The sequence below is a fragment of the Aulonocara sp. 'chitande type north' Nkhata Bay genome, linkage group LG10 (genome assembly GCF_057382095.1).
Source record: "Aulonocara sp. 'chitande type north' Nkhata Bay isolate Kocher_YH1m ecotype deep benthic linkage group LG10, A_spYH_male_GT1.1, whole genome shotgun sequence".
Lineage (NCBI taxonomy): Eukaryota > Metazoa > Chordata > Actinopteri > Cichliformes > Cichlidae > Aulonocara > Aulonocara sp. 'chitande type north' Nkhata Bay.
In genome coordinates this window covers 20553743-20569798 of record NC_141353.1, presented here as the reverse complement: position 1 = coordinate 20569798, position 16056 = coordinate 20553743, and positions in this window count along the sequence as shown.

Below are 16056 nucleotides of genomic sequence, written 5' to 3'. Positions count from 1 at the left end.
TCTTTAGACTGTATGACAGTTCAACCAAGCACTAGAAAGTGAGACCATACATTTTCTGCACTGCCTCCCTGTTAAATCTAGAACTGAATTTAATCCTCTTGATGAATCAGGCTCCACCCATTTTAAAGGCTCCATAGTATATTATCCCTATTGAGCACTTCAGTTCAACTCTACTTGTTGTTACCATAATTTGTAAAAGCAGAATGGGAGGCAGAGCCTTCAGGTGTCAGGATTTTGGATTCGGGAGACAGACATCATCTCCACTTTAAAGATTAGGCTTAAAATATTCATTTTTTGATAAAGCTTATATTTAGGGCTGGGTCAGGTGACTCTGAAACATTGGTTAGTTATGCTGCTACAGGCTCCAGTTGTTAAGGGACTTCTTCACCGCTCACCACTCAACTCTTGAACACTGCTCATGTGTTTTTCCTCTCTAATACCTTTCATTATACAGCTATATCAATGTAATTTAATAGAACTGTGTTTCTTTAGAATAAACTAAAGAGAACATCAGTTTTCTCAAGGAAAACATCAATGATAAAGTAATGTTTCCAGAACATTTAGTTAGCTGTAATCACTTTATAGGGAGATACTATGTATAGATCTTATAAAATTCCCCTAAAAAACCCCAGAACTTTAATAAGAAGCAGTCAGATCACCTGCTGTGTGAAACAAGTTTTCTAAGCATCTTGTGCTGAAACCAGTGGAAAGCAGACTTCCTGCTGACACTCTGGCTCATTGTTCCTTCATAAGAAGGTGAAGAGAAAATCATCCACCACATGGCACGTCCTTGTCGCCTTCAATATCTCATCTGTCCATTTTTGACAGGCCACAAATTTTTAGGAAGGAGGGCTTGTATATTTAAAGAAGGACCTAACGTGCCTGACAGCTGTATCCTGCAGGCACCCTGTATCTTGTGAGCATCTGCATGGGTTAATGATTACCCAGCTGGGACCTGGTAGGTAGGCAGGGATAGCACCAACTGTTTAATAAGTGTGGTCTCTGGACCTGCTTCAGGGCAAGGCAGCTCCCAAATGAGAATGTGTTTTCGGTGCCTCTGTTCTCTTCCCAGCAGACGTGATTGTTTTCCTCTTCGAGTTCTTTATTCATAAGTATATGATGCTGGTTTTGGATAGGTGTCACACAAAGGCTATGCTAGTTAGATTTACTAAAGGTCTTCTGTAACTGTGAAAGTGCACACAGGAGAACTGTTGTGTCATGATGCACATGCCAATTAGGGAGAGCTAAAAAACACACTCAGGGGACAAGGCTGCTGTTGACGTTCTCCCCGCACTGATGAGGAGCCATGTGTCAGTCCTTGAGGGAGTCAGAGAAGAAGCAGGAGAGAGTGAAAATAAGGAGTGTGATAAAAAGGAAGAGTAGAAGAAAGAAAGCGGGGAGTTCCTATACTCAGGTGTAATGTGGCCCTTCTCTGTCACAGTGATTTATGAGGAAAAGAAATATTATAATATTCCTGCTGCAAATCAGAGAAAGGGAAGCAAAGAGGGAGGGAGTACAGAGGCTTAAAGTGTGTGTGTTCGTGTGTGTGTGTGTGTGTGTGTGTGTGTGTGTGTGTGTGTCTAAGACAAACAAGTCAGGCAGAGGGGCTAATATACATTAGCCAAAACCAGAGAGAAAGCTACGGCAAAACAATATGTGGCGCGCTGTTCCTCTGCACCCACACACCACTTCTGTGTGGATTTGATTTGTTGTTATATCCCTGAGTGTGCATACACACTCATGCTACAGCTAAGGTAACACCACACCACCATGTTTAAATGCATGCAATGTTTGCTTTGCTCTCTATGCAGTAAAGGTGGGACTCCTCCTAATGGATTTTCACAGCAATAATAAAACTCAGTGGCCTTTTGCATTTGAGCATGATCCTCTCTATAGGTCAGAATAAAGACTGAATATTTTTGCTCAAGACTTCCTGGTCTGTGAGTGAGTGCTGCACACGCCTTAATGTGAGGTTTCGTCTCCCAGCAGGTTCACAGTTCAGTTTGCATGCACCAGTGGAGTTGCATAGGTTACATGTATCCATCTCATATTATGTGGCTTTAATTAACCTTATCATAGTGCAACATGAGCCGAGAGAAAAGGACGACAGTATGGAAAGAGTGATAACCCTGACAGCAGGTTTCTGTCTACGTCCTTCTTCCTTCTCAGCAGGTAGAGCAGGCTGTCTACTAAGGAAGGTCAATGGTTTGATCCCTGCCTCTTCTAACATGTTCTTATAAGATACTGAACCCTGAGTAAGTGTGCGTGAAGGCTAAAAGTGCAGTAAGGAAGTGCTTTAGAGTCATCAATTTAAGCAGATGAAGCAACACACACACATACAAGTATGTTCTGTTGTATACATCCTAGTTTGCTAGAAGGCTTGATACATTAATTTCATACACATTCCTTATTAGCTTTAAGTACTCTCCAACACGGGAGTGGCTCTTTTGAGAGTTAATTTAATTTTCTGTAATACAGATTATATTTCATAAAGAAATACTGGCACTGGCATACACAGATTGGTTTCCCCTGCCCATATCAATTAATGAGAATACCCAGACCCATAAGCTCAATCAGTAATTCACTCTGGCAGAACATTTACATTTACGTCTATAGCGCTTCATTTTCACTCGCACCTTTGGGGGCTTCTCCCTTTTAACTTTTATTTTCAAAACCTAATTTTCTCACCTATGCCAAAGAAATGTAGGCAATGTGATTGTTGTCCAAAGTGAGAGGAGGCGAAAAGAAAGAGTCTTTCTTAAGTTTGCAGAAAGGTTAAAATATTCCCACAAAGCAAAATGTCACTTTCAGCTCAGCGGGGGCGGCACACAACGCCGCTTATGGGTCAGCCAGTCTGACTCCCACACAGGTGTGGCTCGTGTGCGCTGCACAGAGCGACATTAACATACCTCCCGTCACACACACCTCACAAGTAACTCCACTTCAAGCACAACATTTTCCACTTGTCAGTAGTGATGGATAATAGTTAAGGGGAGGGTAACGGCAGGAGGATGCTCAGGGCCCTCACATCTGATAATAATGGCATGGAACGTCACAAAGCTAAGAGATGCGTGGAGCGATGCAGGAGGAGGGGAGCGTGATGAAATGAAAGGGGGCAGAGAGGGGATTAGCTACAGCTATTAGCTTCTAAAGTAATCACACTCATTAGCTGCTATCAGATTGGGTTAGATGGTTATAAAACAAAAGAGAGAGAGAGGGAGAGAGTGAGAGAGATGAACAGAGCATACTCCAACCTACTTTTTTTGTGCTTCTCCTTTTCAGCACATTGCAGTACATGGCGACATAGTTTGTCTGTAAAAATAACACTGCACGGGTCCTAGAATAAAATGCATTTTTACAACAGCAAATGTACTTGAATTAAAAAAGTATTTTGCCCTTTGGGACTTGAGGTTACTCCAATGTGGCGAGGTAAAGCTTAACAGACAGCCACCAATGTGGCGATCTCTTAGGACTTTATTCTAATAATGTTTATCAAATTTAAGTGTGTAGATTATTCAAAGAAATTGTGCTTTGAATTTTTCAGAAAAGGATAAAATTGACTGCAAAGACCAAAACAGTTTCCTATGCTAAACATGTTTGTGTGTGTGATTAAATGTGGGGTTTTAATCTGGGAAGCTGTTGTCTACGTTGGCTTTATTTATTTATTTGTACTTTTCGCCTCAAACCCAAGTGGTTGTGGCAAATGGCTGCCCCTCCCCCAGCCTGGCTCTGCTGGAGGTATCTTCCTGTTAGAAGGGAGTTTTTCTTTCTCACTGTCTCCAAGCAGTCTGATTGTGTATATGTGGAACTGAACTGAATTGAACCAAAGGTTACTTCTTGACAACCGATTGAACAACAAATGCAATCTAAAGTGTGGCTAAATTATTATTATTATGATGATTATTATTCACACAGAAAGAAAAGTTTGTCAAAAACAACACTCCAAATTCATGCGAACACTGGAGGGGTGGTTGGTTGCTGCAGTCTTTCCTCCTGTCAACCGTGGCAGGAAAAAGATCCCTTTTAGCGATGTCATTGTTAGGATCGGTGACAAAATCCACAGTCATGAAAAACATACACTCTGTTTCAAGTTTAGCCAAAGTGAATGTCCCCGGTTAGATATCTCACAATGATATCTTTCAAACACACAAAGCAAAACATGAATCCCTGTTGGCCCGTGTTCGTTTGGTCCACGGATTCCTGCTGAGCCACACAGTAACAGACGATAAAGTCTGACAGGGCAAAACCAGGCAGGCTGTGAAAAAGCCAGTAGTTCAGGTATAAAGCTGAAATCCTGATCATTACAGGGGAAAAAAATATTTTCACAACTTCTGTAAGAACAGCAGGTTAAAGTTAAATGAGGATCTTGGTGTCTAAATTGTGATGGATGTTTACATCTGACAGAATGGCTGATAATCTTGCGTTTGTTCCTTCACTCTCTTTCAGAAGAAGTTTGCCTAATTGCAAGTTTGCTCAAATAGCATAATTTTCCTTCTCCTTAGCAAATGGGAACATTCACTGTAGTGTTCATTAGTAGTATTTGTTGTGTTTTTGTGTTCTGTGGAGAGGATTGAGAGTCCAGAGCTGCTGCCGCTGCTGCTGCTGTAGAATTCACATTTTGAGTGACCGTGCATTATACAACTGCATAAGGCAGAGAGGTTGATTGTTTTTCATGAATAATTTTTGCTTTTTTTCTTACAGTGCAGACAATAAACCGAAGCAGGCTGAGAAATAAAGCAAAGAAGCTATAGGAGCAACCTATAGGTATATCAAGGAGATGTGGGTTTTTCAGGTACAGCAATTAAACTCCTTTTGTATTTGTTGGCAGGCTACACATTTTTTCACACTGCATCTGACAGGAAATTAGCTGACCTAGCTGTCTTGGTTTAGCTACAAAGTAGGCATTTATACTGACAGGCTGTCTGAATTCATGAAATTCATGCTGTCCGATATTTTCAGTGATTATCACTCATTTGTAAAATAACATTTTATCCAAAGAGGCATGAAGTGAATGTGTATTTCAATGTACCTTTGGAAAAGGTGTTCAGATGCTGATGTCTATTGCTGATTACTATCTCCAAAGCAATGGGAAGGGCATATGTATTTGCCAGCAGAGGAACATTGCCTTTGTCAGAGCTAGCTAGCTGCCCAAATCACAGCTGCTGAGTTATTCACATTAGTGTCGAACTGGGATATGTGATTTCAGTCTGGGGAGCTAACATTCCCAGAGCATGCTTTGGAAACTTAACTGAGGTCAGATGTGGCACTCACATCAGTCACCTGCAAGCAGGTGAACCTATTAGAGCTGGTGGTGTCCTGGGAGAAACACATGGAGTGAAAGGAAGAGGTTCAGTCATCAGGAGCTGGTGGAGCGTTGCAGGAGGAGCAGCTGGAAAGCATTCTGTGAGCCCATCGAAGGGGTATGAAGAGGGCACACTCGTGCAAGGTCTATATACTGCTCTGCATCACAGGAGCTGCGAAAAGGAGAGCCATCAAATCTACCACGGAGGTGGCAGAAAGGCGGTCAAAATGGCTTTAAATGAGGAAAATCATGGCCCAGTGCTGCTGCGGCACAAACAAAGAAAAAGAAAAACTCATCTGAGTGAGAGTGTATGATAATCCAAGAACATCAGGTAGCTCATTGAGGATGTGTTTCCTAGCATCCTAGCATGTGTCTTTTACTATCCTGATAATCCTTATAAACTTCAATATATGATATGTGTGTGTGTGTGTGTGTGTGTGTGTGTGTGTGTGTGTGTGTGTGTGTGTGTGTGTGTGTGTGTGTGTGTGTGTGTGATTCGGATAAAGATGGATAACAGAACTGGTAAAATGAGCATTTAGTAACAGATTGTTCCTTGCTAGATATTTCCTCAGAGACTAAGTGGAGACTAAAAAAAAGAGCAAACATTGGACTTCTCTAACAAGAAACCCAACTTAAATTAAATGTTACTATGGCTTTTATGTGTAAATAATGTGATTCTGAGGTACTTACGACGCTTTGACTTCACAACAACAATTATCATTTGAACATCTGCTTAACATAATATATTAAATCTCTGTCTGCCTGACTTTCTGTTTGTTCACCAACTCCTCCTATAAGACATCTTAGGCCTCTGGAGATTATTTTCTGTCAGACATTACGGTATGACATCATCATGCTACCGAGCAGCCACCTACCAATGGGCTAAAATAGTGCGTATACACCTTCAATAACCTATAAAAGCATGATATCACTTTTTTGTCATGACAATAGGGACTAGAGAAAAAGTTTACTGTCAGATAAATCTGTATAAATCTGGAATTTGAAGCCATGTAAATTATTCTGGACTCATTTTATGCATGTCATTAACATTTAGATAAACCATAAAGCATGTACATATAGAACCATAATGAAAGTTATGGAATCCTATTGTACAATATTTATGTATGTTTAATCAAACATAATATCGTGCATAGCAACTTTTCATTATACACAAACGATCGACAGTGTCTAGCTGATAAGTATACACTTAGTTTTTAAGCAGTGGACAGTTGATATATTAGAACAGTGGTTCCCAAACTTTGTTTTACAAGAAAAATGTAAAAACACATCCTCCAACATACACTGCAATGGCTCTGCGGGGGCGGGCCCCCCACTTTGGGAACCTCTGTACTAGAAGTACCAGGAGTATAAAAGTGAGTCCACTGCTATTTTCAGGCACAAAGTTATGAGTCAAAAGTCTGAAATTGTGACAAACAATGCTCCCCACAGGCTTGTCCCTGGCCTGAGTGGACTGGTAATAGACAATGCAGCTGTCAAAGACAGAAGTAAGAAAAAGAGCAAGATACCACTGAGTACAGTGAGAACTTGCTCCTTAGTCACCTTCAGTTTCACTGCTGGATGCTTTAAGGGCTCTTCTCCACCATCTTAGGACTCCACTAAGAGTACTTTTATCTGTATGCGTCCCGAGTCTTCTCTAGACAGAAACACAGTGTTGATTACATTAAATGTGATACAGATCTGGAGCCAGTGGCACTCGGTCAATACGACTGACAAATGAGAGGACTGAAGACAGCGCGGTCCTGGCTCCTTCAGCTCTCCTCTCTCTCTTTCTTGGAGTTTCCAAACACCTCATATGGAGTCTCTGCAGTAAAATTCTTTGATTATATTGATTGATTATATTATATACAGCTTTAATTCAAGGGCTTTAACAATAATGTTTGCACTGTTTGGGAATTACAGATATTTTTATACATATTCCCCCCATTTTCTCAAAGGTAACTGTACAAAACAAACATTATTTCCAGTGAAAGGATTGTTTTCAATACTTTGCAATCAATGACTTCCTAAACTTTAAAATCCATGGGCATCACCAAATGATCTCTTTAGATGCTCTATTAGGCCTTCACTTGTTTTTGCATTTGTCTATGTCTTCAGCTTTGTCATTGATAATTTTGAATTATTTTTTATTTAATAATTTTAGTAATTTTTCCACAACATTAGGATGGATAGTGAGCATATGAAATGTATGACTCACACCAGAGCTCAGCTTTCCTATCCACAACCTGTGTTTGGTTTAAAGCAACAAAAGCACTCTTCAACACATACATGTTGCTATTTGCTCTGATGGAATGGTGTTTATGCTTTATATTTATCTCCTTATTAAGACATGGGTCAGACTGACAGATGAAAAAATAGCATGCTCTCTGTAGCCAAGGATATTTTAGATCAAGATAAATTAAATGGCTGCGGCAGCTCTTTTGCTGAGGGCTAGATGACAAGATCAATACCACTCTGATATGTGTCTGTTAAATATGAAGCTACAGCCAAGATATTGTTTCCACTAGCTTAGCATAAAGATTAAAGGCAGGAGGAAAATGTTACCCAGATAAGTCCTCAACTGACAAACAAATATATTGCCACAAATTCCTTGAAAAACCACAAATTATCATTTTTCTGCTTTGTTTCTCTTATTGAGTTGTTTACATATTTAGGGCTAAACTAAACTACTCGACTCCTGGCTGTATGTCTAGCATAGACAATTAAGAGCTTTCTTCCAACTCTCAACGAGAAAGTGGATTTTCAAGTTTAGATCTCAGTAATAGAAAGCTATTACATTTCTGGGGATTTCACTTTTATTGAGAAGTGATTAAAGTACTGGGAATGTCAAGAAAAATGTCCTCAAAAATTGCGAGCCGTGACTTAAAAGCTGTGTTTTTGTTGTTTAATGGCACAGAAACACACGAACCAGCCAATAACGCATAAACGGAAAACAGCACACCTGAAATGAAGCAGGATTAAAGCTTAGCGGGGTCATTTCAGGTTTAACCCATCAAAAGTCACCACGGTAACGGCAGACCTCATCTTATGTTTGAAACTGGAGATCAATAAGTACAAAACCACTGAGTACTGACCAAACAGTTCTCGGGAAAATAACAACTCCATTCCTTGGAAATCTCATGTACCCCTGTGCACGGGGTTGTAAAAGGGTCTCTAGTAGACCTTAAAGTTTTTCTATTCCCCCCATGAGCATCTAACACATATAGATTTTTAGGAGCAACTTTATACCTTGCACTTTTTCTCGCTGCATGTGAAGCTATTTCAGTCTATACGACTTTCTCTTGTGAAAATATCTACTTTTTTTTGAAAAATGCATAAAATAAACCGTAATTATTGTTTCGTCATATTTTGGTGTCTTAAAGATAGAGCAGTGATAAGGAGCGTTTTTTTTTTATTTTTTTAATTTAGGCGACTTTTCCAACTTTCCATCCTTCCCTTAAATAGACTTTAGGCTATAGCGAACTTTTCAAGTCTTACTCACCACGCAAAGCTCTTAAAGCACACTATATTAGAGATGTTAAAAACAGGCTCAACACACTTGCTGCAGCCAAAGCAGCACATGTGTGGGTGTGTTATAGGAAAAGCATTTAATGAAAGTGTGTGTGTGTCTTACTCAAGTCTTACTCACCACGCAAAGCTCTTAAAGCACACACACACACACACACACACACACACACACACACACACACACACACACACACACACACACACACACACACACACACTTTCATTAAATGCTTTTCCTATAACACACCCACACATGTGCTGCTTTGGCTGCAGCAAGTGTGCTGAGCCTGTTTTTAACATCTCTAATATAGTTTGCCTTTTGTTTCTAAATTGGGCTGCCAGTAGACATATCCACGTTTGTTATTAGAAATACTGCCAGCAACATGTAATTCTTTCTCTTTCATCTTTACTTTAATTTATTGAAGCTAAAAAAAACCCCACAAAAGCCAGCGTTTCACAACTTCCTTGCTTTTTACAATAGTACTTGTTCGTTATAATAATTTAATTAATTAAATTAATTAATTCACGTTTTTCCAGACAAGATTAGTCCATATCATTAAAAAAATCTATCTTCAAGCAGACAGAACTATCACAAACTATACAGACACTTGTTCCAGTGTTTATAAAAGCCTGACATATACCTTGTGTCACATTTACTATAACCTCATTTTGCAACTACTGCAAATATAACCACACACTGTGAATACAGTGGTTATATTTGCAGTAATGGTAAAAAGAGTACAGTATAGCATGCAGGCATCTCACCAGAAGTCTGAAATTCTCACAGAAAGAGAAGACTCAGCTGAAGTGTTATGAACTCCTGGGTGGAAAAACTAGGAGAGGACATCTTATGTAATGATCTCAAAAAACTAAAGTTGCATAATTTGACTAGAGGAATATTACCATACATTTTTTCATGCATGATTTTGCAAGCCTATACACTTGGCTAAAATATTTGGCTTGCATAATAAAGGGATTGTAACTTCATTGATAAAACCTAAATACATTATTTTAAAATTTATAGAAATCTGTGTGAAATCTAAAGTTGAGGGAATCAGCTGTCAGCTTTCAGTTTACACATAGATTACAGACTCAGACTGGTGAGACGGTGACAGCGCTGAAGCTGAGCTTGACTTATGAACTTGAAAACTTGAGCCAAATTACACAGCGTCACTTAGTCATAAAGCGTTATCTTTATATCCCAAGCAAAAACTTTGTGCATACATGTTTCTACAAAGGTTCTTAAAATAATCAAAAGCTCAAATTTTTCCATCCCAGCTACTATTCGATAATTTGGGATGTTTGGAACAGGTATAGTAACTTAAACACTTTTTGAAGGAAACTGACTCACAATCACACAAACACACATGGCCTCCTAATGCTTGCAAACCAAAGATCATTTCCTGGGTATTTTGGTTTGTTTTGTAAGAACAACGCGTGATTTCAAATAATTTGCATTGGTTCAAAAAGTTTGGATGTTTGGAAGTTTGGATAAATGTCCGTCTATAATTTATGCATATCCAACTACGTCCAACAAAGTTTACTTTTACTTTAGAAGTGTCTTTGTTTCCGTGTCTAAACCGTGTCCAAAGGAACCTAATATGGATATGGAGGATTTGTTGGCACTCCGCACTCGAGTCTTCACCAAGATGTTCCAAACAAAATCACTGGATTGTGGAAAACATCTAAAGATAACCTCATCCTCGGAGAATGTCGATACTAAATGAGCGAGTAAATAAGCCAAAGGACCTCTGGATAAAAATGGGGGAACTGCTGCTCTGAAGTGAACATGCAGTGTCCTCCTCATCTGCTTTGCATGTGAAGCTTGTTTGTTAAACCTGTTTGCTGTGTTGCTCTTTGTTTAAACCTGGTATACAGCTGAACTTAGTTTCATTAGAGTTTTGTGATGCTGGCTTAACCCTTAGCTTTTACTGTTGCCTGTTCTTTTCATTGTGTATTAATTGTTTCCCCGGTGGTCTGTTGAATAAAAAACAAAGAAACAAACAACAACAACAACAACAACAAAAACATTAGTCACAAGGAAGAACTTGCAGACTTGAAGAAAGAAATTGATAATCAAAAGCAAGATCTGCAGGAGGACAAAGAAATGGAGAAAAGGTATAAGGAGCTATCAGAAAAGAACAGGAGAATGAAAATAGAGGAGGAACTGTATAAACAGCTGGGTGAAGTGAAGGAAAAATGACAAAGACATTCATAAAACTGAAGAACAGGAAAAAGAACAAAGAGCAGAAGTATAAAGAATTAAAGTAAAAGTATAAATACACAGAAGAATGAGAGAGTGGAGAATGTGTAAAGAACTGCAGCTTAAATATAAAGCTTTTTTTAGTTTTGTAAAAAAAAAAGAGAGACAAGCTCAAGTTGAAAATCAGTGAGTTCTCCGTCTCCTTGATGCTCCACCCATACTCTATTATAGTCTCTGCCCTCCCCCTCCTCTCTCACCTCTCTTCCCTCTCAGTCCACCCTGACCGAGCATCCCTTCTTCCACACAACCTTCCCCCGGCCTTTCTCCATTAAACCTTTATTAAACCAGTACGTCCCTTAAGATTTAAATCTCTTTTTCAAGGAAGGCCTGACTGAGAAAGCACGGCATCGCAAGGCTGCACAAATTATGCAACAGACATGCAACCTAATAATAGATAACAGATTTTTACCACCAAATACATGGGTGAAGGCACTTTAGAGTCACAATGATAACATCTATGAAGCATCTGTTAAATATAAGTCAAATGTGTTTGTTTAAAGAGCCCTACATTTATTTTTTCTAAATAGGGGGAGGAGCGGGCTGTCAATGGGTGGAGTGGATAGGTTCAGTATTTGCAATGCAAACAATGCAAAGTAAAATCCTTAAACATTAACATTAATGTTGGAATTACCTTAAAAGTGGTGTGCTGCAGAAAGAGGATTGCTGCTCAGTAAAGCAAAGATTTGAAATGGCAGCTACGCATCATCCTCTCTGCATAAAGAAGAGATTTCAGGCAGCCTTGCCAACAATCTACTCCAAAACGCCCGAACACTAAACAGAAATTAGGGATGAAAGCTGATAGGAGGCACGCATCAAAAAGAGCAGGTTAAGAGCAGATTAACAAAAGTTAACATTCACATAGTAACATGCAAATTGCAGATTCTTTTTAAGGTTTTATTATTATGACTATTCTCTCAAAATGTGTACTCTTAAAAATAAGCTGTTGCTGTAAATGTGTTCATAGGAGCTGCAAGTTCTCCCACTAAAACCTGTACTAAAAATCAGTAGTTCCAAAATAATAAAACAATAGGCCATAAAAAACAGAACCGTTATCAGGGATGTTGTTATGTGTTTTGTTTGGTACTGCTGGCTTCTAATTTCCCCGTGGTATTTAATTAAACATTATTTATATATCTTTGTACTGTTGAATTATTCATGAAGCCTATTATTGCTAAAATGTTTGAGTCAAGACTACTATCTTATTATGTAGGAAGTTTTTACATTAAATTAAAGCGAAACATTAAGATGTTAAGAGACGCGCTGTTTAAAACAATTAGTGAGACAGCGCTGCATTCTGGAAATATTAAGTACTTGCAGAGGAGGAAATGGTGGGGGAGGCTAATTACTGGAGGGAGATGGGAGTTATGTGAATTATAGTTGTTTGCTCTGGTCTGTGATATTTAGCTGTTTACGAGTAGAATAAATGTGTGGAGCTGTAAGGGGCCAAATGGTCTCCTGGCAAAGAAGCACTGCGCTCGGTGGTGGGTGATGGACTCGGCTTGCAAATGTTTCCTTGCAGTTTTCATACCAGTAAGATAATTGTGTCGTCCAGCAGTCTTTCTTCAGCTTCCCCTGTAATGGTGATACTGTTGCCCTGCGAACACTGTTTTTACAAGTCTTGCAGAAAAGCCACAACAAATGAAAACAACATGTAGTAACAGAGTAAATGTGGTGACATTACGAGCATGAACTTAAGATTTCTCATCCCCTCTCCTTGCATAAAAATTACAAATGATCATAACACATCACATCCTAAAGACCTTGTAGTATAACATTATCTCAATAGAGACTACAGGCTTGCTTGTGGTCCCTACAGAGAGGTCCAATGGGATTCACGGCCTTCAGATACGCAGATACGCTCCCTGTAGATTAGCTTCAAACTTTCCTTTTTGGTAACGTTTATAGTTGGCGTGACTTGGAATCATCATTTAGTTATGCTGCTTTAGGCTCAGGCTGCAGGGGGACCTCCCATGATGCACTGAGCACTTCTCCTCCACTCCCCTCTTCTCCAGTCCACATGTATTTATACACCAGTCTTGCATGTCATTAACTTTTGTTTTCTTGTGTCTGTTGCTTGTGGTCTGTCTGTGCTTCTCTCTCTCCTGCCTTCTCTTTCTGATCATCTCCCAATCAGTCACAGCAGATGGTTGCCCCTTCCTGTGCCTTGTTCTGCCGGAGGTTTCCTGTTTTAAACGAGAGGTTGCCAAGTTCTTGCTCACAGGGAATCGTTAGATTATTCGGTTTCTCCCAGTAATATTGTTGGGTTTGTGCCTCAGAATGTGAAGTACATTGAGATGACTGTTGTTGAGAACTGCCATTACATAAGTGGAATTTAACTGGAACTTTACATTAGAATCCAAAATAGGCTTCCAAGCTGGATTAAAATAAATTACTGTAATTACTTTAATAAATGAGAAACCTATTCTATAAACTTCCCTTGTCCCACATGTATATGTCACAGTGTAGTACTACGTGATATTCATAATAGAATATGCACTTCGAATTTATTCATGTGAAATGAAATGAAAAGTTCATTACTTGCTACCATGTGAGGAAACATCTTTCTTAGATGGTTTTTGAAGTTGCTGTAATTTAAACAGCTATTTTAACTAATTAGAGACTGATTTCTGACCTTCCTCGTATTTCAAAAATTCTCAAAAATGTTTTTATAAATCAGCTGTGTGATCATTTGGACAGGACTGGTTTGTTTCAACAGTTCATCATAGCAGAAAAACAGCCCCAGTGAAGGTTAGTAATGATCTTCTTATGGCCCCTGACAGTAGACTTGTCTCTGTACTTGCCCTGGTAGACTCCAATGCAGTATGTGATACAGCATTTAACAAAAGAGAGTAGAATCCATCTGCAGGAGAACTGTATGAAAGGCTAATGCTGCGCTGGATGGAATTGTATTTATTTGATAGATTCCAGTTTGTTTATACAAACAAGAAATCTTCTTTACACACAAAGGAGTCCCACAAGGTTCTGTACTGGGACTACATTATATTGTACCTGCTTCTCTCAGGCACTATTATTATAAAACACTGCATATTCTTCCACTGCTGTTATATTTAGCTGTTAAGTCTGTTAGCTTCCTCTCTTCCCATAGTCACCAAGTGTTTCCTCATTGTGATTTGCTTTTTAATATCGTATGATTTATGACTGAAGGATGGCAGCAAACATGAAGGGCAAGCTTTACAAGATGGCAGTGAACAGTGTTGGGGAGGGTTACTCAAAAGCAGCAGTGTATTATGCATTGCTTGTTACTTTTCTTTAAAGTAATTCAGTTCAGTTTAGTTAAAGTGATTTATAACCCCCAATAAAATGAGCTATGACCTAGGACGTAATAAAGGAAGTAATCAAACAAATGGCAGCCATAAAAATCTGTTAATAATACAATTATTATATTAATAAAATTATTATATTTCATAACTCATTAATATTAAAAAAATGATTATTAAAAATATACAATTTTTATCATCAATAGCATTCTTCTCATTTTAAGCCAAAAATAAAAGTTTACTTTTTTTATGGGCAAAAATGCCATCTGTTCCTGGGCCAGTGCATATGTGCGTGCCTGTGTCTGGGCCCATGCTTGTGTGTGTGTGTGTGTGTGTGTGTGTGTGTGTGTGTGTGTGTGTGTGAAAATGTGTTAAACCATAGTAAAAGTGCTTTTTTGAAATTGTGCTTTTGTAACAGTGAGGATGGCAAGAGGTAGGGGCTGCATGCCCCGAGGGAAAAGTTTATTACATTTTATTTGCATTTGTTTAATCCGAACTAGGAAATTCAGAGTCCAAGTCACAAACATCTCCTACGATCCCGGAAAAAAACCCCAACCATAAGCTCACCACTCTATCCCCAAAACCTTAGATAAGTTAACAGGAAAAAAAACCCTTGCTAAGTAAGTGTTAATCTTCCTGTCTAACTTTTTGCATTTCCCTTTTGACCATTCTGTCAATCCTTTAATTTCAAAAGACATCACAATGGGTTGTAACACATACAATACCCTTTTAAAAAATACATAAAAACTCCTGTCAAAGTTTATACATTACATGTCTACATCACCTATCATGGCCTTATCAGGTATCTCATATCATCTTTTTCATGTTATGTTATACTCCTTTGATATTTTACTCTTTTTGTTTTTCTTTATATTTTAGACTCTGATTTAAGCCAAATGTCTTAACCTGATCCCTGCGAAACACCAGCTCTGCGTGGATTTTGACCCCGAGTGACCAGATCTTGTTTCCGGTCTGAGTTTGCCTGAAATGCCGTGAGGCTTGTTCGAAAGATTGCGCCAGAGACGAACTCCGCCTCCAAGGCGTGCCTACCTTTAGCTGCTACCAGTGAGATATCAGAGCCGGGCTCCACACATCCAATCAGGAGCAGGACCGAATTTACAGCCTTCTCACAGTGAAGCGCATCAGAGTTTTTGAAAACAACCAAAACAGCTTTTGAGATTTTTCAGACTCTCCAGAAATATACAAGTCCTTACCAACTGCTCTGCAACCCAGTGTTTCTGGTCCCCTCACCAACATCACTTTTTGAGATATTTTTTATGAACCACCAAAAGAGCCATTTTACCCCCCAGTACAGAAGACTGCATTTGGATCTGAGGGCAGCAGCGGGGACAAATGATTGTGAAGAAGCGATGGACAATTCATGGCTGGTCTTAGATAATTGTGAGTTATTGTGTCTTATGGTGAAAAGTACAGTTTTGCAAGAGGCATACAAGCACTGTGGAAAAAGGTGTGTAAGTTCTCTAAAACTGGTTTTGTGAACACTTTGCTTTCCCTGTTAACTTTTCTAAGGTTTTGGGGATAGAGGGGATACGTGGTGAGCTTATGCTTGGGGGGTTTTTTTCCGGGAGATGTTTGTGACTCGGACTCTGGATTTCCTAGTTCGGATTAAACAAATGCAAATAAAATGTAATAAACTTTTGGCTTAAAATGAGAAAAATGCTATTGAT